The sequence below is a fragment of the Apis mellifera genome, linkage group LG1 (genome assembly GCF_003254395.2).
Source record: "Apis mellifera strain DH4 linkage group LG1, Amel_HAv3.1, whole genome shotgun sequence".
NCBI lineage: Eukaryota > Metazoa > Arthropoda > Insecta > Hymenoptera > Apidae > Apis > Apis mellifera.
The window spans coordinates 6,805,527-6,827,427 of record NC_037638.1 but is presented as its reverse complement, the minus strand read 5'-3'; the positions used below and the strand labels follow the sequence as shown (position 1 = coordinate 6,827,427).

Here is a 21,901-nt window from a genome sequence, read left to right as displayed (position 1 = left end):
ATTCACGATGCACAATTATTGATTAATCCTCAAACTAATTAACAAAAATGTCGACAGTTACTTTATTTACACGAATCCCACTCGATACACTTTATTTTCGTAATCGCTAACCGCATTATGCAGCTCCCCTCTCTATATCACGCTCAGCTTCCTATCCACGATCGATACTAGAGTAACTTCGCAACGTTCCTCGTATCTATCTCGAGGAGAAATAATCACCGTCCAGTGTGTGATTAATAACTCGACTAGTTCTTCGGCCGGTCGGCCATTTCCATCATTGTTTCGAGCTCCGGGTAACCATTTAATAGACGGGGAAGCAGCGTGGGTTTATCTGGATCGTGGCGTTCCATTGAGAGGCGAGCACAATGGCATTGAACGATCCTCGCGATCAATTAAATATCACCGGTATAAATATGAGTTAACGAAGGCCGGAGATCGGTCCTGAATCCGGATCGATAAATCGCGACGCGGTGTCGGTCCGCCTCAACGCCGAATTGATCACTTTCGTAACGGCGTTGTCTACACGGGGAGAACTTGTATAATTGGCCCTGATAAATTACATTTTGCTCGTTTTTATTACAACGCTCCTTTTTTCCAATCTTTTCTTTTTATTTATTTATGATCTTTATTTAAACAGCGAGAACGGACCGGGCATAAAATGTCTCGTTATACGTGAAGATGGAAAACAAGATTTGCTTTGTTTCGCGTGTGATGAAATTTAAACACGTAAGATATATCGATATTCCATTAGGCTTGTTATTGTTCCATTAGGATGATATGATTGTTGCATTGTTAGAAATATTGGATCAGTGTTGTGTGTTGATGATAGAGTTTATTGTAGTGTTATAATCAAAAAACTTCGAAATTACTGTAATTGCCTCGACGTTTAAAATTGGAAACGATTGTATTTGTAACATTTAGAAGTGTTACGAATCGTATTTCTAATATTTCTACAATTTTCATTTTGTCAAAATTTTATTTACCATCTTACTCTCTTTATATAGCCAATAGTTTAGTTAATATCTTCGTATACCGCATCGCTAGAATACTCCTATCGAATAGCATAAAATTGTATACTACAAATCTAAACAACACTATCCTCCATTATTGCATCATTCTCGATCGATGTGGTTTCTAGATATGGTCCTAGTGAAAATGATTGGTTTACAGTTTTCAATTACAAATAGTTATTGCTGATGGAAAGTAATATTGTTTCTTGTTATAAATCGCTTTATAGGTTACCTGTAATAATTCTCGCGAGTGTGAAATTGTAAATGATTGGTGGAGTTACGTTGGGAACGTGGGTGAGGTTAAACAACGGGTTCGAGAATGATTGCACGAATGAGGTAAAAGTCGTTTTATTTCTTTCTCCTGATGGATGTGATATTACGTTTGTAATTGACTTGAATGCCTGGATATACCTACACTATAGTAATCTTTGTCCAGTGTAAATGATACAAACAAATAGAGAAATTGATTAATTACATGGGATGAGGATAATTGGATGTTTAATCTTAATGTATTAAAGTTAATATAAACTTAATTGTTAGATTTCAAAACTCATATCAGATTCATAAAGTAATAGCATCTAATCTCTTTGGTTTACAAAAAATTTCTTATTTTTATGTTTTATGAATTCAATTGTATTAATCAAATAAAAATAAATTCATATGTACAATAAGAAATTAATAAAATCCATTTTTCAAGAATTTCGAAGAATTTTTACATTTTCATCCTAAAAAATATATTTTATCCTTGATACATATATTTATTAATTAAAAAAATTAAAATTATAATCTCAGCGCAGTTTATAAAGTAAAGTCCATAAATCCGTGAAATTTAATTTTAAAAACTCAAATAACCATATTCGTTGTTTTCACAGAACCTAACTTGCGTGAATTGCCTCAAGAATAATCGATCACAACATAATATCGTTTCTCCAGGTCTGTGGAAAATAAAAGAAAAAAAAAAAAAGAAAGAGGGTTAATACCACGGGTCGGTTATTCGATGATATTTTAATTCGAGGTTATTAGCGGTAATTTTATTTTACCATATAAAGTAGCGGGTTCCATTAGTACTGTAATTGTGGTCGGGGTCTCGTTACACAGACAACCAATTCACCGTGTCTTCTTCGTCCGGCCGCTTATGACATTCTTGTTACTCTTTTGACGAGGAAGAAGAAACGTGTTCTTCATCTCCCATCGGGACTCGAACGGTCCCCATTGGTGCCTTCTTGCGCTCTTGCCGCGCTTAAAATCCAGCTAACCTAGGTCCCCGTCAAGCGTGACGGGACTACGATGAATGGGACAAGGGTCTTCTTCCTCGTCGCCGATGAATGAGACAACAGTCGTACACTTTTCTGCCTCGACTTCTTGGGAACTGGTCGACGTTGATACTCGTTAAGCCCTATCGTATATTACAGAGTGCTTGGAATCAGCCAGGAAACGTACAGTAACTCACGAAAGTATTAGAACACTTACCGAGAAATTTGATTAACTCAAATAATGATTTTAATGATTTGTATGTATATATATTATTGGTGGAAATTTAAAATTCATTCTCAAATTTTTAGCATTTTCTTTTTATGTTTTTGCATAGAAATATTTTTTAACCTAAAAATTAAATTTTTTATATATTATTTATATTTAAAAATATACTAATTATAATTATATAATTTAGTATTTGAATCTAATATGCATGTTTTTATTGTATTCTATTTACAAACGTTTGAATAATTTCTTGAACTACTAGGTACATTACTGATATCTATGTTTACACATGGCGTTTTGTTCTTGCTTTCTTGAATTTACACAGTTCGGTGTCCGAATATAAGAGAAATAAAACTGGAAGATAGATAGCCATAATTATTGTCATATTTTAACGGTAATAGAAATACGATGAAGTAATTAAGAAATGGATACGAATAATTACTCGAGTTGAAAATAAGGGTTTATGGATGAAGACATGGCAGTCGTAATGCTTCCTTGTACAAGTTGTCATGATTCTCGTTTTAATTCTGGTTATTTTATTTGATCTGATGAATTCATATCATCGTTCCTGTTCAAAACATTTTTTAATTCAGTTTATATCTTATTTCAATTCTATTTTAATATGTTATTTGTGTTATATTGCATATTCGATTCAATAATTCGAATGTTAGGTTATTTAACGTACAAAACTTGAACACTATATCCAACGATGAAATAAACTTGTTTTTCCCATGTATTCCAATTTTCTCTATATCCAAATTAAGAACTCGTCTGAACTTTACAAAAAGCAACCTCTATCTGTTCTGTAATTCACTACTTCAGATCGAAGATTCTCGAAAGTGTTCCATTCGTCGAAAGATCGAGGAATATACCGCCATTAGCCGTTAAAAACATCGGCGCCAAACACTCCTAATCTCGGTTACGTGACCGAACGAATGAATGAGCCTTCGTCCCGGTATTATACCTCTCGAGGGTACCACTTAGAAAGACGGGAGAACGAGTATGCTATCAGTGTCCTGATTCTGGCAAAAAAGCCAGGAATAACGCGGCTGGTTGGCGCTGCCGGTTCTTCCTTGCGATCAACAATGGCGGTCACGTGTGTCGCGGCGCTTCGTTTTGTGCGCATGTGCACTCTTTCTCTCTCTCTTTCTCTCTTTTCATCTTTGTGTCTCAACGTTTGTATGTATGCGTGTTGTGTGTGTGTGTCGCATAGTCGTGTCGTTGGTAGCCGACAAGATCCCATAGACGGTGCGACGGGGGTTGTAGGAAGGGGTTAGAGGCACGCATGAATGGAAGGTTCATTCATGTGGTCGGCTTTCCTCGTACACACGTCGCCGCCGACTGCCTCCGCCTTCTACTTTTGTTTCTATCGTCGGGCATCGATGTTACGCGCGCGCGCGTTCCTCGTCGAAACAATACGCTCGTTTCAATCCCGCGTTGCATCAGTGTCCCTCTATCGTTCACCTGAGATTTATATGCGCCATTGTTGACACGACGATTCGATCGTAGTCGAGATATCGATAGTACTAAACGTGGCATTAATCGATGCGGTATTTCATGTATTTTATCGTAATTTTGCATTAAATTATGCAAGGATTAAATTTCGAATAAAGATTAAACCAATATGATTTTCATATTTTGAATAATTAATTCCTTTAGTTTTTCATAATTTATAAATAAATTTCGATCAATCGAGATACTAATATCGATCGATATTTCGAAATCTCGATTTACATTGCGACAACAGAAAATATTTATCTTCTAGATAATCCATCCAAGTAATTTGCATAGTCGTCAGAGAAGGTGAGAAAAATCTCTCACGGTTAACTTCTATTCTTATAAAATTTAAATTATCCACATACTTCGATTTATTCATTTAAAAAAAAATCAGATAAAATTAGACACAGTGTGTTTTCGTTAAAAAAATTTCGAAAATTTTTCTAAACATCTAAAATGCACGAACAAACATGATCGGACACTTTATTTCGCTTTCCCCTTACAACTTCGAAACGTCGGGCGATCGTGTTTCACCAGATAAGCAAACGCAACTAATAACTTTCTTCCTCAAAGTCTAAACGGTCAATCACCATAAATTATCACTTTCTATTCGCGTGCAACGTCTAACTGTGCTCGGTGCGCGTACTCGAGATCGCGACATATGCAAATTGAACGCTTCATTCTCGAAACGCAATTAAGCGTGAACCGAGGGCGTTACAAATGAAACGATCGCAGTGAGAAACCTATACCATTCTTCGATTCGCTATATCGAGATCATGGACTTTCTACTCGTTCTAATTATCTTAAGAATTTTTTTATTTCGCAATCGAAGGAAAAATCTCTCGTTTCAACGACAATTATAGGCCTCTTGCGAGAAACTTTGTGTAATGTAAATGGCTTCGATCACGTATGTATGTGTGTCTCTGTAGAGGGAACAGTGGCTCCTCAATCCTCGGTGACAATATGGCGGCAGGAACTCGTGAATCAAGAATCGTGCAGTCAGATATCATTATAACGATATATACAGGATCGTTCAATTTTTGTTGGCAAGCAATTTTAAACGAAGATTCTTTATAATAGAAATATCTATAAATTCCTGAAAAGATAAAAAAATTTTTATAATAATAATAATAATATAGAATTTTAACCAAGTTCCAATTGAATGATAAAATTCCTATAGAATGAATTAAATTCACTTACTTAAACGGGTTCACTTAAATGGAATAAACGTTTCTTCCAGGTATCCCATAAATTTCAAATCGTTCGAAGGAATTATCTGTGGAATAAATAACTCTGTTACAACGCATAATCTCGAAGAAGCAATAAATATAGATTATTTGAATATTAAGAATTATATTTCGTGTAAAGAATTGGATTATATTAATGAGAATTATTCGAATTTCTTCTTATACAATATTCAATTCTCGTCTGAAACACACCCGGTTCATTCATCAAACATTTCTTCCACGTATTCCCATAAACCTCGAACGATAATTCAATCCTTCCATTTCCTCAGAATCACCCTGTACAACGCGAGATACAAGAGCGAGGAGTGGGGATAAATAAATGGCGGGTCGGATCGAGTTTTATATCGAGTTGCTATCTCGACCTTTCTTTCTCGTCCATAAGGCTAGTAGGTTCGTCTTATATGGAATAAAGGGGTGCGCATGTACGTATACGTATTCATATAAGATCGTTTCCACATTCGAGGGATGCAAACGCGATCCATCTTTCCTTGGTTACGAGCGAAACTTAAGTACTCGCGCTGTTTGATGAATGGACCGCAGGACGTGACGCAGCACGTGGGTGGAATTACAGACGATCCACGAGCCACGTTATTGGAAACACGGTAAACGATCTATGATCGTTTGAGAGATACGTTTCAACGGATAAAGCTCGGATACGTCGTAAAATCTACGTGGAAAAGTTGAGAGAGTCGTAACGTTTGATTCGGTGGAAAAATGTTTGGAGAAAGTGTTCCTCTTGAACTTTGATATTCATACGAATATTAATTTGTACAGGAAGAGAATATACAGATTGTATATCTTTTTTTTATGAAGATTGAGTTTCTATTTTTATTACTTTTTTCTAATTTATTTTTGTGCTTTTTTCAAACTCAAACTACTTTATTCATCGAATATTACACAGAAACCTAACCTAACCTAAGACACGTAGTACAAAAATAAATCCAGATTTTAATTATGTATAATTTTTTAAATCAATGAACTTCTAGACTGGAAAATCGGTATATTTTAATATTTTCTTGATCAAGTACTATCAAAAAATAGAAAAAATAAAGTTGGAAAAAAAATGATATCTCAAAATCAACTTACTTTTTCACTGATCGGAATGTTCAGGACGCGAAAGGAACGAAAGGAACGAAAGGAAACAAAAGACCGTATGCGCATGCGCAGTTGTATGTTATCGAAATATAAACGAAGGAACGAACGGAATAGCTGGAATAGTATCACGCGGCATTAAGCAGTCGGGAAGATTTGCGATCGATGGTGCGTATTACTAGTTTCGATTTAAAAGAAGAGAAAGTCACTTATCGTGGGGATTAAACGGGGCAAATTGTTGCGAATCACCATTCCCTTTAACGATCCAATAAAATTCTACTCCCCACTGTACTCTTCATTATCCCGCTTCACCGATGAGATTATACCACCGATGCTCATGCGTATCTCCCCGAAGACATAAACCTCTATTTACGATTATAGTGGCAAGAAGCCGCGATATCTTGCGTATATAAATTCCTTTGTTTTTGCGTTTCGGCATCCATCGTGTACCGACCTCTCTTCTTATTTACGATTTTCACCAGGTTCTTACCGTTTTTACCCAACCCAATGTTATCCCAACGCAATTATACCAGGGTTTTTGGCAATTTTCAGTTTTTTTTTTACTCGACGAGCGACGAGTATTACATTCCGCCTTAACTTTCGAATTAATATCGGATACGATTATTTTCACATTTCGCTTTTTCTAATCTTCAAGCTTATTCTTTTCTTATCGAAATCTTTCTATTTTTTATCCTACTTTTATTTCCCATTGCAAATGTCTCGAATAAAATTATTTTCTGGGTGATATTTTTCCGCAACTTTTCAACGATGGTGAGACACCACAATCCCCCCCAAAGAGGCGCATAACAAACTTCTTTTCACGTGTTCGAGTGTTCTTCGCAGAAGAAACGAGGAATGTTTACGAGATTCTCTCTCTTTTCCCGGTCTTCTAGGAATGCGCGAGGCAACCACCGCGCTCCTCCAACCCGCCACGAGTTTTCTCCACGAGTTCCGACTCCGATCTTATTTGTAGAGGCAGCTATTATCTTCGAAAAACGCTGCTGAATAATGTCCGGGTCGGCGGATGCGCCGGTGGAATACGATGTTTGATGAATGAAGGCGAAGAAGAAGAAGAAGAAGCCGGTGGTGAACCAGACGGACAGGGTCTGGCTCGCTTCCTCTTGAATGGGGAAGAGCCGGAGGAGAGACGACGGCCGCCTTTTTAAAACTCTCGATCCCGCGTCGTTAGCCACCGATAATTCGTTCGCTCGTTTTCTCCGTATATGGCCCGCCAACGAATCGAGTTAACTCGTATTTATTCCCTGTTTCTTGCCTCCCTGTTGCTTTATGATGCCTATCCTCGTGTCGTGTAATTATTAATTCCCCGGGCAAAAAGAGATTTTGACTCGCTTCGTTTTCGGCCGAGGTGTCCGTGAAATTTGTATCCCCGTGTTTCGTCGTGGAATAAAATTTAATAGGCTCTTGCACACTCGTACATATATATATATATATATATATATATATGTCTCGAAAGGAGAGAATCCTTAGTAATGAACCTTTTCGATTCTGGAAAGTAATGAGAGAATTAATTTTTCTAGATTGAAATGGATTTTTCTGTGAATCGAATTTAAAAGAGCTTTTAAAAAAATTTGAAAAATTTTTCGTATTGAATTATATGTCAGAATATATATTAGCAAAATAGATAGAATTGCTAATGAAAATATTTTTAAGAAAATTTATAATAAATTATGAGTTTCTTTTTTCGTCTTCCACGATAATAAAAATATTCCAAAATCGTATCGAAATATACGAGATGTTGAAAAATGAAAAATTATCGAATTAATTTTTCTAGATTGAAATGGATTTTTCTGTGAATCGAATTTAAAAGAATTTTTAAAAAAATTTGAAAAATTGAACTATATGGATGGATTAAAATATATATTAGCAAAATAGATAGAATTGCTATTTTTATTTCTAATGAAAGTATTTTTAGGAAAATTTATAATAAACTATGACTTTCTTTTTTCATTTTCTACAATAATAAAAATATTCCAAAATCGTATCGAAATATACGAGATATCGAAAGATGAAAAATTATCGAACGAGACTTGAGAGAATTAATTTTTCTGTGAATCGAATTTAAAAGAGCTTTTAAAAAAATTTGAAAAATTTTTCGTATTGAATTATCTGAATCAGAATATATATTAGCAAAATAGATAGAATTGCTAATGAAAATATTTTTAGAAAAATTTATAACAAACTATGACTTTCTTTTTTCGTCTTCTACGATAATAAAAATATTCCAAAATCGTATCGAAATATACGAGATGTTGAAAAATAAAAAATTATCGAATTAATTTTTCTAGATTGAAATGGATTTTTCTGTGAATCGAATTTAAAAGAATTTTTAAAAAAATTTGAAAAATTGAACTATATGGATGGAAAAATATATATTAGCAAAATAGATAGAATTGTTAATGAGAGTATTTTTAGGAAAATTTATAATAAACTATTACTTTTTTTTTTCGTCTTCTACAATAATAAAAATATTCCAAAATCGTATCGAAATATACGAGATATCGAAAGATAAAAAATTATCGAATTCGAAATATCATTGAATTATTAATTAAAAAAAAAAAAAAGAAATACAGTCTAGCGCACAACTCTATAAAAAAACCATTCTTATCTCTAATCCTATCACTAATCCTGCGAAACGAGTAACGCGGTTCGTTAAAAATAATAATCGTTCATTTCCGTCCGTTCCCTTATCCATTTAATTGTAATAGCAATTCGATTCAACCTCTGAAATTTTACATCGAAACATCGATCGTAAAACGATTATTCCGATTCGCAGTCTAATTCCTCCATCCCCAAGGTCCGTTTCTCCCCATGATTCACGAGCGGCAATTATATTGGTTAATAACAGGTTACAACAATCGCTTCATGAATATTTCCTCGTTTTCTCGTCCATCAAGGATATATTCGTTCGATCAGTGAGCAGAACCAGATACTTGTCCACCACGTTTTTTCACCCACGGTATATAATGTTGTTACAGCGTTTTTTTTTTTATCTTCTCCCCCCTCTCTCTCGTCAAAGACCTCCCCCTCCCCCCTCCTCTTTCTTTCTCTTTGTATCCGCGCGGCGATTAATAATCATTTATTGACTCGGGAACTGTTCACTCCCACGCGTGACTTCCACGAAAGCGCCGCGGTTTCAGATGACACCTGGTGATTTACAAACCGGCTGGGTTTATTTAATAACGCGAGAGGCTAGGGTATGAAAGGTACCCGGAAGATCGTTCGATGAAAGATATCGAGGGGTTCAACGGCACTTCGAATCGGTCGGTATTCTAGAGATAGGCACACACCGGCGAGCTATGCCTATCGTTCTTCCGCCAAAAACAGATATCTCTTGAGCCTCGAGTTCTCACCGAGGTAACAACAATGAGAAAAATTGTTTTTTTTTTCCTTTAAATTTAAGACGTTTATATTTTAAAGTTATTATATGTTTCTTAAGAGACTTTTATAAATTTCTTTAAATTCGAGTCGCTCGTGTTCGAGAGCCAATATGGCGAACTATTGGTATTCTGATAAAACTAGAAGTTTAAGCTGCATTCTCATTGAAACAGTAAAGAGAATTTAGAAAGATTTCATTGTTTTTCGAATCGTTTGGTATTTCAGAAATAGATAAATTATAGTATTGTTGTTGTATTTTTATACCAAGAAATTCTAATATTTCTATATTTTAGTATTATAATGTAAGAAAGTTTGATAAAATTTCGAATGAATATTTAGGAAGAAATTAATATAATTTTAAGAAAAATTGATCTAATATAAAGATTTAAGGATCGATCAGAAAAAGATTTTTTGCAAATGTTCTTTCATTACAAATCTCTGATTATATTGCTTTGTAGGTCGGTGTTTGACAGTTGAATTTATTGCTTGGATGAGGATGCAGCTTAACACCAATTGCATGCATTTCAGAGCGATATTTAGCCATCCTTTTTTTAGATCTTTCTCGTTCGAAAAAATATGGATAAATATTGGAGATAACAAACCTTGGGAATCTTATTTTCCATTATTGTTTTCTGAAACAGTCAGATAATGATAATATATGTTTATGGAACATGTATATTAATGCATAATGATTTTTTTTTGTTCGATTATAATTTCATACTTAAAAATTATTATCACATTTAACATTTGTGCTAACGTCGTTAAAATTATTATGTAAACGACTACCTACATCTTTTTAAATTTATAATAAAAACGCGATATAACTCAAATATTTATGTAATTCTTAGGTAAGAAAATACCAGTTTTAGATGAATAAGTTTAGATGATAATTTATTTAATTGCGTTTTAAAATTATGATATTTATAAAATAATTGCAGTAATTTTAAAGATAAACGACTTCCAATGTTAAAATAACGACTCTTCTCAAGAACTATATTTCTTAGTTTTTATTTTATTACGTACGAGAATATTCATCTTGCATCCTAACCTAAAACACTTATCTATCTATTCCTTTACCTCACTTACGGTGAATAATTTCGTGAAAATCCATTCGCCAATTCCTATTATTTCCTATTCCCTTGTGATTTTATCATTTATATGTATCTTTTTCTTATTTTTTTTTTAAATTATATCTCTCAAAGAGAAAATAAATAAACCAATCGATCAACATGAAAAACGGTACACATAAATTATTCGTGGGAGGAATAAAGAATACACTTGACATTTATTCTGCATAAGTTCAATGAATTTTTATTCATAATAAGAATTCCCACCACTATTGTCACTATTTACTTCGCAACACTTAGATGACACGTTCGTTCTTCATCGCGAATACACCGTACGTTACGTAACCTCAACATTTCTTACAACCTTGAATATCCATATGCATAGAAACCTTCGAAAAAAATCATTTACCACAAATTGAGAGTCCACGAGCCAAGTTAATCTTCCCTATACACGTTTTCCTCTAATAACAGACCGTTCCCATGTAACTTTCTCTCGCTTCGAACTTTTCGAATTCCCGAAAAGTAATCGATCGTTCTCCCTCTGTCGATTGTACACGAGCGCTATCTGCCGGTACAATCTCGTGATTAATTAAGATGTACGTCCGTGTCAAAGCGCGCTGGGGCGCGCGACAAAGAGCCGGCGCTATTGCGAAATCCCTTTTCTGGTCAATTTAATATTTTCGCTCCTTTGTGGAGGATGGTTTACCAAACGCGCTACGTGATTAATGAACGTTCCGAGAATGAGAAAGTTCGATGAACGTGGGTATGCAAATCGTTCCGTTGGAGATAAAACGCCCTTTTTTGGGAGAGGTTGGAATCTTGGGAGCGTAGATTCTATGGTAGCAGGTATTCGAGGCGTGGGCCGAATCGATCGATTCTCTTCAGGACGGAAGATTCCTGGTATTTTTTTTTCGTTCCTTTCGACGATAAGAATTTCGATTATTTTATCCAGAGAAGGAAAGAGGTTCATTTTTTTAAATAGGATTAGAATTGTCAATATTTCTTTTTATAATAAAAATTTCTCCATCATTTGGAAATTGAGATAATATATAATATATCTAATTCGTACAATACCTTTCGTTTCGTCATCGAGTCGATGAGTCGAAAGAGTCGAAGACTCTTCTATCTCGCGTTATACAAGAAAGGGTGATCCATCATTCGTCGAGGAAAAAGACCTCGGTTACCGAGTAGTATATAAAATATACCTCGAGCAGGTGTAATGGTTGCCCAAGAAATAAAATAGTCGAGTAGATTAACGCAAGATAAAGCGCGATTTCATCATCTTGATTCACGTTTCTATGGGAGGAAAAACAATAATTGCGCGATTGAATATCGCCTTTTCTAAATTCCAACACGTGGAACAATATGGAATATTGTTTAACCGCGAGGGAAAGATCGAAGATCGACGCAACGACTACGGGTGGGCGAACTCGTTACGACGTCTCATTAGTCAATGCCCGGCCGATTCGCGAAGTAAAGCGAAATTTTGCCACGAAGGCAAGGTTAAATAATGGATGGATACTTGGAAGGAAAGATTGGTGATGGTAACGAGGTATTTTTAAAAAAAGACACGGATGCGTGTAAAAAGATTTTTATCTCGAGATATATAATTTTATCTCTCGATGTTTAATCGTGGATGTAGATAAAATTGTGTGGAAAAATTTTACATTTTTTTTTGTGCCTTAAAAAAGAAAAAAAAAAAATACAAATTTGGTAGTTGACAATATTATTCGTTGCTTACATATATATTTATCATTTATGTAAAAATATGTATTTGCATATTTGTTCGTACGCTCATAGATTCATTTAATTATAAATTTAAAGTAGTATACGGTTATTCATTTTACGTGTTCAATTCTAATTCGATACAAAACCTAACCTTAAAAACATCAGCTAAAATATTCCAGAATTATTCTAGGAATATATCCTAGACTCGACGCAAGTTTCACGATATTCCTTTTATAACTATCATTATTTATACCACGAGGTAAAACACCAAGTGCCAATGCTAAGAATAAACAATTATATTTCGCATTAAGAACACGATCTCTTAACAAAACTAAAAATCCCTTTCCATACGCTCGTTCTTCGTCCGGATCTTAAAGAAAGATAAAGAAAAGGAAAGAAAAAAAAAAAATTCACGTCATCGTTTACGTTGTACAAACAAAGGAAAATGGTAAATCATTCCACGCAACTGCCCCCAGTACGGTATAATTCGCAAAAAAAGCCTACAATCAATCAAACTGGTAAATATTAAGCAGTTTCGTTTTAAAAGTAAAAGTTGCGCTGCAAGGTGGTTTAACGCAGTCGTATTGAAATTTATTTAAATCCGTGGTCCACGGGAGGATAAGGCATTGACAATACCTGGGCCGAGGCTAACCTCTCATCCGCCAAGTAGCTTCTTAAAATTGTTTCTGTCCAACCTTTTGATTAATGACACGGTAGTCCCAGTTTATTCACGATACCACGTTTAATTGTGCCTCTCCTTTCAACGATGGAGGGCTTCCAGTTTGCATAGGTAAAACAGTTTATTTCCCCTCTGGAGAATAATGAGCGTACGTCTTGCGCTGCCATTTACGAACCATGGTATACCGTGATCGATGCTATTGGCACGTACGCGTATTTATCTTCGACGAAAGAGTTCGAACCGTCATTTTTAATTAAGAGAACTCGTCCTCCCCGTTGCTTCTCATTTGGTTATCAATCGAACCGATCGATTCGTAATTACGTGGGCAGAACTAGTTTTATATTCGACAACTACATCCTGGTTTCTCTCGATGCTTTTTGTGAACGCCTTTTATGGCGGTGCGCGCATGCGTCGAGCTTTCAAAGAGCGCAAGGTGTCGCTCCAATCGTCCTGTTAATATGGGACTCTTATAGGAGATTTTATTCGAGCAAGTTAAAGAATTTTCGTTTCTTCCATATAAACATATAAAAGTAATTCAGTTATTTTTGATATTGGTGGATCGATCAAAAATTTTTTTATTATAAAGATAAAAAGGATAATGATTCCAGTGAAATTTTTGTTGTTTTATAGAAGAACGGGAGAATATTTTAATATTTGTGAAAAAATTATATCTAATCGAGAGATCTTATGATCAAAATTAAATAAGAATTTTAATCAGAGGTTCGTATATTTATTCTCTCCAAGTTTCCAATTTCACAAGAATCATAGACATTTAATCCTTCATTTCAAATACCATTTTCGACTTTTCGCTTCTATATATTTTAAGATACTCAGATTGTTACGCGATTCCAAAAAAACACGCGTATCTTACAGATCTAAAAAAAAAGAAAAAGATGCGAACGTTTCTGCCCCAAAAAACTTATTCCTATTACCTAATCACGAAAATTTCCACTAAAATTCTACGTTTCTGCCGGTCGCATAATAATGCGTGAACCGTTTGGCTCGACAGACAGATTGTGCAACCACATCCACAAATTACTCGAATTTTACCGATAAACAGACGCATAATGCCGAGAGACGCGAGAGTGGCGTGCGTGGGTGCCAGTATTTTCGTTCTAACCTAATTCAGTAGTTCTAGAGTTACATGGTGCCTTCCTAAATATAAAATCTAGCGCGAGCTTCGTTATAAAATGTTCGATATTTTGCGCGTTTGACTTTTTTTTTTTTTTTTTTTTTTTTTTTTACGAGAATCATCGAGAATAATCTCCTAGATGAAAGATATATATCCTCTAAAGATATAGAATTTAAACGAATTCCTCGATATAAAACTGGTTGTGGATGGAACAAATAGAGAAGGAGAGGGGGGGGGAGGGGGGAAGAAGAGATCAGGTACGGTATCTCATTTTTCCGCATCTGTTACGGATATCTTAATTGCAAATGTTAGAAAGATATTCCTTTCTATTTTGTTCCAATTTATGTTGCTTCGTATCCCCATAATTCAATATATCAACATAATTTTATGATAATGAGATTTTGGAAATCTTAAGTTACAAAATGAAATTAGAAAAGATGAAGTTATATATAGTTATATCGAAGTGGTCGTAAATATAAATTGCTTCATCTTTCGATTCGGTGGATATTTTAAATTTTATCACAGTTACATCGCTATCGTTATATATATATATATTTCGTGTATCGTGTTAACTTGACGTATTTCGTGATGAGATACAAATTTAATTTACGAATATAATTTGACATTTATTTGTTTCACAACGAGACGATCTTTCAATTTCAAAAGAAATAATAGATAATTTTTATTAACTTTGAATTCAATGTAATATCTTTTTTAAACTTATCCAGATTAGAGATAATAGAATTACAGACTTTAACAATATATCTTAAAACCGATTCATATAATATTCATAATTTATCATAACAATACTCTGCTTAGTATTCGTAAAACGTATTAACCTTTTTTTCCTTGCTAAAAAAAATAAATACAAGTGTCAGTCACACGAACAAGCCATTAAGCTACGTTTCTCGATCAATTCGATCAGCCATATTTTCTCGAATTAGCGGGTATGGCGATCGAGCGTGGAGGAAGGGTAAGCTCGATCGCGATCACGAGGCCTCCTTAGAATGGGGGAGGGGGGCCGCGTTCGAGAGGGACACAGGATCGAAGGTGGGCATCGAGACAAGGGGTGGGAGAATTTCCACATCGAGAGAGCTGCCAATCGCGATCGGCGGGTTTAACCTGTATCCACCGATTGCCCATGCATCCAGAGACGGATTGCAACGGTGAAATAATAGTCTTTCTCTCTTTCTCTTTCTCTCTCTTTCTTTCCTCTCCCGTCTCCCTCCACCTCTCCAACGTTTTAAGCGCGCCTGTCCGCCTATTGACATTTACATTCGGGCATACCAGCCCGGGGGAAAAGTTTTACAAACGTCGTATCTCTCTTTCTTTCGAATCGTCCAATCAAAGTTCCAGAGAAGTGGTTTGTGCAAGTGACACCGACTGGTATTATACACGAAGTGTCCCCTATTCGATCTGTCTCTTTTTTGCCCGGCTTCTTCCAGGGAGATTGTTACCTATCGTCCTGTTTTATGCGAAAAAGATCGCTCGAAGGGCCGTTTCTTCGAACGCCTAAAGCGACGTTGCGGTAATAATTTGTGCGCAGGCGCGCGCGCATGCGTGAATAACGGCGGTTGATAACGAACCGATCGAATAAAAATACTTTAGAAGAATTGAATACTTTTTTGTTATGGATGTTAATACAATGATTCATTTTAAATGCTGGATAAAGTTGTGAATGTGTATAAGTTGTGTTGTGAATGTAAGTAAGTTACGAAAAATGCGAGAATTGATGTTTCGTGAATGTTGAGGATAATTGAGGGAAACGAATATTTTAGGTTAGAATGATAATATTTTAATCGGTATATTTAAGATTAATCGTTTACTAAAATGAATTTTTTTTTTTTATCAAGTTATTGCGATACAATCTCATCGTTGTTGCCAAACTGAATGAACTTGGAATTAATTTTACTAGTTTCGATAGAAAATCGCCCACATCGATGACACGAGGTTTAGGATGAATTGCGTCACTGCCAAATTAAAAGTGGTATACCTTGAATAATTTCTCAAAGGGAAAAGCCAGAACAATTTAACGGTATTGGCAACTCAATATATTCCTTTCACAGATTTCTAGATGTGTGGGCGATCCAATTGGCCTAACCGTAAGGTGGCCCATCGATGGAATACAGGAAATACTTGTTTTCTTTTCTTTAGGCTTAGCAAAGGCGGATTTAGAAACACCTTCGATCAACGTGATTGCCTCGTTTCGTCCATTTCCATTCGAATTTATGCGATAAATTGACGACTCTTCGCTCATATTTGTACGATATTTCATTGTTTTGACAAGATGTAAGTATAATAATTGTAATAATAGATGATAATATTAATTTGAAAGAATAAAATTAAAAAATCCAAATAATTCGATTTTATTCTGTCCATGTTTAATTTTCGAGATACCAGCAGAAATATTTTTAATATTACATCAATCCAAAAAATCCAATATATAACTGTTATCGATGTAATACGATAATAAAATGGACGAAGGAATATAACGATCTGTTATATATCGTTACAACAGAAACATGGAGCATACACTTCCTAAAGTGAAAGCTATATTCTGTTTTGATGGAAATCGACGTCTGTTTCCTGTGTCGAAACGAAGAAATATTCCTCTCGGCGGTAAATCAACAACATGCCGTGTACAACTAGATGCATGTTATTAAATTTTTATGTTCCATAATGATGCTTGCTTCGACCAAGGGAAAATACGATATGTATCTGCTTTATGGAAATTATAACTCCTTCTGCTTTACTACACGAGTGAGAGAAAATTGACGGTGGAATTCTTCGGAATAATTTTATTTATTCAATAGAATTGAAAGCAAACATTTCATAAGCGATTAATACCATATATAACCAACGATGATATATCTAATAATCTTTGTTTCATTACGTCGATCGTAGAAAAAATTCTTGCAAGAAATACATGTTTCGCATCTCGTGCATGCAAATTTGTCATCAAGATATTCAATTTTTAATTATTTATTAGAAACAATTTATTATCATCTATTTAGAACAAGAAAGCAAAATACAAAGATAAAAAATTTTATTGGTTACATCAGTATTGGGTAAAATGTATATTTGGAATACTTAACCTTAAAATCACTTGTGTCAATTTGATTACTTATATATATATATATATATATATATATATATATATACATTAAACAATCTTTGAAGAAATATACAAAATTTTTATTACATAGAATATTAAGATTCTCTTGAATCGTATGTAAAACTTAACACACTTAAAAAGGATTGGAGAGCGTCAAGCAGCCAGAGTTTTGCATTATCAGATTTACATTCCGTACCAATACGAATTTGGATTTACTCGAGATCAGAGCAACATCAAGGCAAAATCGGTCCACTATAGAGTCTCGAAGTGCATAAACAAGTTTTCGACGTATGCCAGTCTGTGTTTATATTATCGAGGATATGTCCTTCGAGTTTGACTCGTACACTCTTTTCATCGGTGAACCGGTTCAAACGCACGTATCTCTCGTCACGTTATTGGATAATTAATACATTGAAGCTATAGTAACTATATCAGAAAATATAATTTTGTATATTTATTCTCTGCCGATTATCGTTTAATAATTATGATCACTTGTTCTAACGAGTTTTAATGAGTTTCGACGCGGTAGAAGAGCTGTATCGAAATAAGTTTGAATTTCGAGAAATAAATTACGTAAATATGATAATAGATAAAGTTAATGAGGATTAACAAGTATGACTAAAACGTGAATCATTAAAAAAAGATCGTAAGAAAAATACCAGTTAAACTTTGCATCGCAAGCAATTGTCAAATTAACATAACTTATGATAATGAGTTACATTACATGGAATAATTTAGATAATTCATATATGAGGAATTTATGTGGGCAATAAATTTTGAACGAGTAATCATGAAAATGTATATATCTGAATTATTACATTACATCAAAAAATTAAGGAATTGGAAAAATGGAACTAAAGAACCAGGAATAATTCATACCAAATATGAAGAAATCTAAATAAGCTGGAAGAATTTCATAAAGATTGTATAAACATTCAGGAATATGATTAGAATCCAATTTGAATCTTCAAATCTTTTGATGATCTAAGCTTAATTTTTTAAGATATCCTGGTTTTAGAAAGGATAATCTAATTTTTAAGATCTTTCAATCTTAAGATATTTTAACTGCAGATTTTTGGATGTTTTAATTCTGATAATTCTTGAAATAATTCATAGTTCTGATCTTATAGATTTTGGTAATTTAATTCTTGTAAGTTTTTAGTTCTATGATCTTAGTCTTATAGGTTTTAAGATAGTTTAGCTGTGATTCCATAAGATTTGAAATGACTTAGTTTTGATTTTGTGAACATTAAAATAATCTAGTTTTAGTTTTTTATTTATTAATTCTTTTATCTTTTAAGATTTTGCTCTTAAGATAATTCAATTAATCAAGCCTTGGGATGAGTCAGCTTTTACCTTATAAATCTTATGATAGCATAATTCTGGAATAGCTTTATCTTATGATAGCTTTTTTATAATAAAATTACTTCTTTTTTATAATAAAGTTCTTATCTCTAATCCTATACTCTTAGGATAATTTATCTCTGATATTGTAAGCTTTGGAATTATTTAATTCAATCTACATTTTATAATGATATCATTTTTATGTTTTAAAGTCTAATTCTAGTCTTTTTATTATGAATCTATCTTCAATTCTATCTCCTTAGAATATTTCAATTTTAATATAAATCTTGGGATGAATTAACTCAGATTCTGCAGTCTTAATTCTTAGTCTTAAGTCATCTTTCATAGAATATATAATTCTAACCATGAAATCCATCTTTAAACTTATTCTTATATTTCAACTTTAATATTTTAAAATTTTGAATGACTTAGCTTTACTTCTATACTTTTAAAATAATTTAAGTTCTCTTTTTTTATATCTAAAAGATATTAAACTTTAATTGTAATTTCACATTTTAAACTCAACTTTTAAACTCATCTTCAAACATTTTAAACTCGTACTTCATTCTACTTTACTAATAGAGTACTTCTACTCTACAGAATTAGAAGTAGAATTACATTTCCTTACATTCCTTTATCAAAACTGCTCTCAACAGAGAAAAGATGATGCGTAGACATCTTAGCCGCGTATAAATTTGTTCAATATTGTGGAGGCGTATATTATATCCCGCATAGGTTATGCCACCCCGCCTACTTGCACGACGTGTCCCAATACCTGGCAGCGATATGTCAACAACTACTTTCCACTCCTCGTCCTGTGCCACCAGGTTTTATCTGCTACGCTCATGGAACGACATTATGCCGGCCATGGCGACAGACCATGAGCATACAACACGGTTGACAAGCTGCCATTTTAACGTGCGATTACGCTTTTTAATGCGCGTTCGAGCGGAAAGAGGAAACCATTGTGTTACGCGTGTACGTGCGACAATCGGATTTATTTAACGATCTCCCCGGATATTTAGAATATTCTATCTATTCGTCTCATTTATTTTCGATGATATCGTTTTACTTTCGATCGATATCTCGTTTATCAATTTTCCGCAGAATTGAATATCGATAACGAGAATCATTAACTCTTTCTTTTTTTCTTATCATAATTCATGCGTACGTATTAAGGATAATTTCATCCACTCGTGATTTCTCACAGTTGATTCACATTTGAATATCAACAGCGTATTGCTCTGATTATACTCACCTACGCTTTCTATTCGAAGACAGTAGGTGGTTGCTGTTTTTGAACATCGAGTTCAAAAAGCATAATAAAAATATCTTTGAGATATATGCAAATTATAAACAGAATACCCGTGATCCAATTTTATTCCGGTAATATTATCTAGATAATAGATAATGTAATCTAGATAATGTAAGAAAAGCTACGTACGTAGATGTTTTTTTTATTGCTCGTGCAATCGATATAACAGACACAAAATATATTCCAAGCTATTAGCCGTATGACACAACTAGAAAATGTTTGTAGGTATTCGAATCATTTGGCAAACCTGCCGTGACTGTTAACATCCGTCGTTAATTGCAATTACAAAATCTTCTCGTTAAAAGTAAATTCGTGCTATAAATTTGTTGTCTTCTAAGCGATGTATACATGACTATGTTGAAATGTATCATTATTTTTATTAAATATACCATCATCGTTAATTTTTTAAATTATTTTTTTTTTTCATAAAAAAAGCAATGACAAAATATTTTTAGGTTACCTCATATTGATTAAAATTATTTTACATCCATAATTCTAATTTTAATCGTGTAAAGCAATGGGAATAAATATAATTATTACGAGAATTTAATAGAATAATTTATTAAAATTATTTACAATACAATCAAAATATTAATGCGCAATAAGTGCTATATTATACGTAATTTTAAAATAATTTCAAAAATGAAACTTTCAATTCCCAATACTTATCCAATCAACTATCATAGTGGATAATCCACGTAACGTAGCAGACAGAATTTCCTCCCTAAACGATCGTACGCGACGTCAGTTGATGAACGCTTGATAGCAGAACGCGTAATAAATCGCATGCATTAACAGATGGACGTCGCGGATGGACGGACGTGACTGAGAAGAGAAGAGATTGCGCGACGTCCGGTGGCACGGTGTGGGAAAGCCGAGATCTCGCGAAGGTTTCAAGGCTCATTAACCCGCTAGATAGCGCGTTATGTCGAGAAATAGAGAGTTCGACCGTGGAATATGCGCTTTCGCAGGCGAATATTAATTATTGTTACATTTTTTCGTTATAAGGATCTGCTATGAGCAAATAACCGTTAGACAATACGAAATTGGAGCTTTATTTTATTTAACGAGGATTGTGGAAACGAAAAAGAATCGAGAGTTCATTTCTTTGTAATAATTTTTGCGCGTATAAACGAATCGATATTGTAACTATTATTATTGTTAGTGTGAAAAATTACAATTGTTATTAGTGAGAAATCTACAGTTTAAGATAGCTTATGAATCTAACTAACTAACAACATACGATATTTTCAAGAGTTCTAAATAGTGCAAATTTGTTAATTTGTGCGCAACATAACCTAAATTTGATGATAAAATGGAAACTAATAACCAAACCAAAACAAATTGAGAATATTTATTCTCTGATCAAGTACAAAAATGAAGATATTGTTTTATTAATTAGAAAAGTAATTCTGATATAATTCTGAGAATTGCGTTATCGCATTTACTCTTAAACGAGAGTGAAAAAGAATAAGAAAAAGTAAATAAGAAGTCGAATATTCTTTGACGAGATATTAAAAAATATAAAAATTAGTTCGATAATAAATTTCAAGAAACGGTGAGGATGTGTTTGTATTTATGCAATCGAGCAAGCATGCACGTTACAGATAAATCGTAAAATTTATTAGTTTTTGATCTACTGCTGAAAGTAGACATTCCATTCAACCTAATCAGTTTCTGATAAATAATATTTCAGTGAATCTGCCTTCTCATCAACTTACCAGTGCATTTAAGAATCGTTAACTAGCTTGTGGTTTTTATATTGTAGCAGAAATGTTGAAGTGGAATATAAAATTTTTT

At 33.8% G+C, this 21,901-nt stretch overlaps 1 protein-coding gene and 1 long non-coding RNA gene across 2 annotated transcripts in view; one reads left to right on the top strand and one right to left on the bottom strand.

Annotated features, from left to right (window-relative positions):
* LOC725775 overlaps positions 1-21,901 on the top strand; it is a 45,760-nt gene that overhangs the window by 6,428 nt on the left and 17,431 nt on the right. The gene's annotated exons all lie outside the window — the stretch shown is intronic.
* LOC100577384 lies at positions 1,753-6,012 on the bottom strand. The gene is made up of 7 exons (XR_001705738.2): positions 5,187-6,012; positions 3,175-5,082; positions 2,932-3,057; positions 2,726-2,843; positions 2,481-2,612; positions 2,051-2,406; positions 1,753-1,945 (listed from the first exon to the last, which is right to left on the bottom strand). It is a non-coding gene; the product is annotated as an uncharacterized LOC100577384 (long non-coding RNA).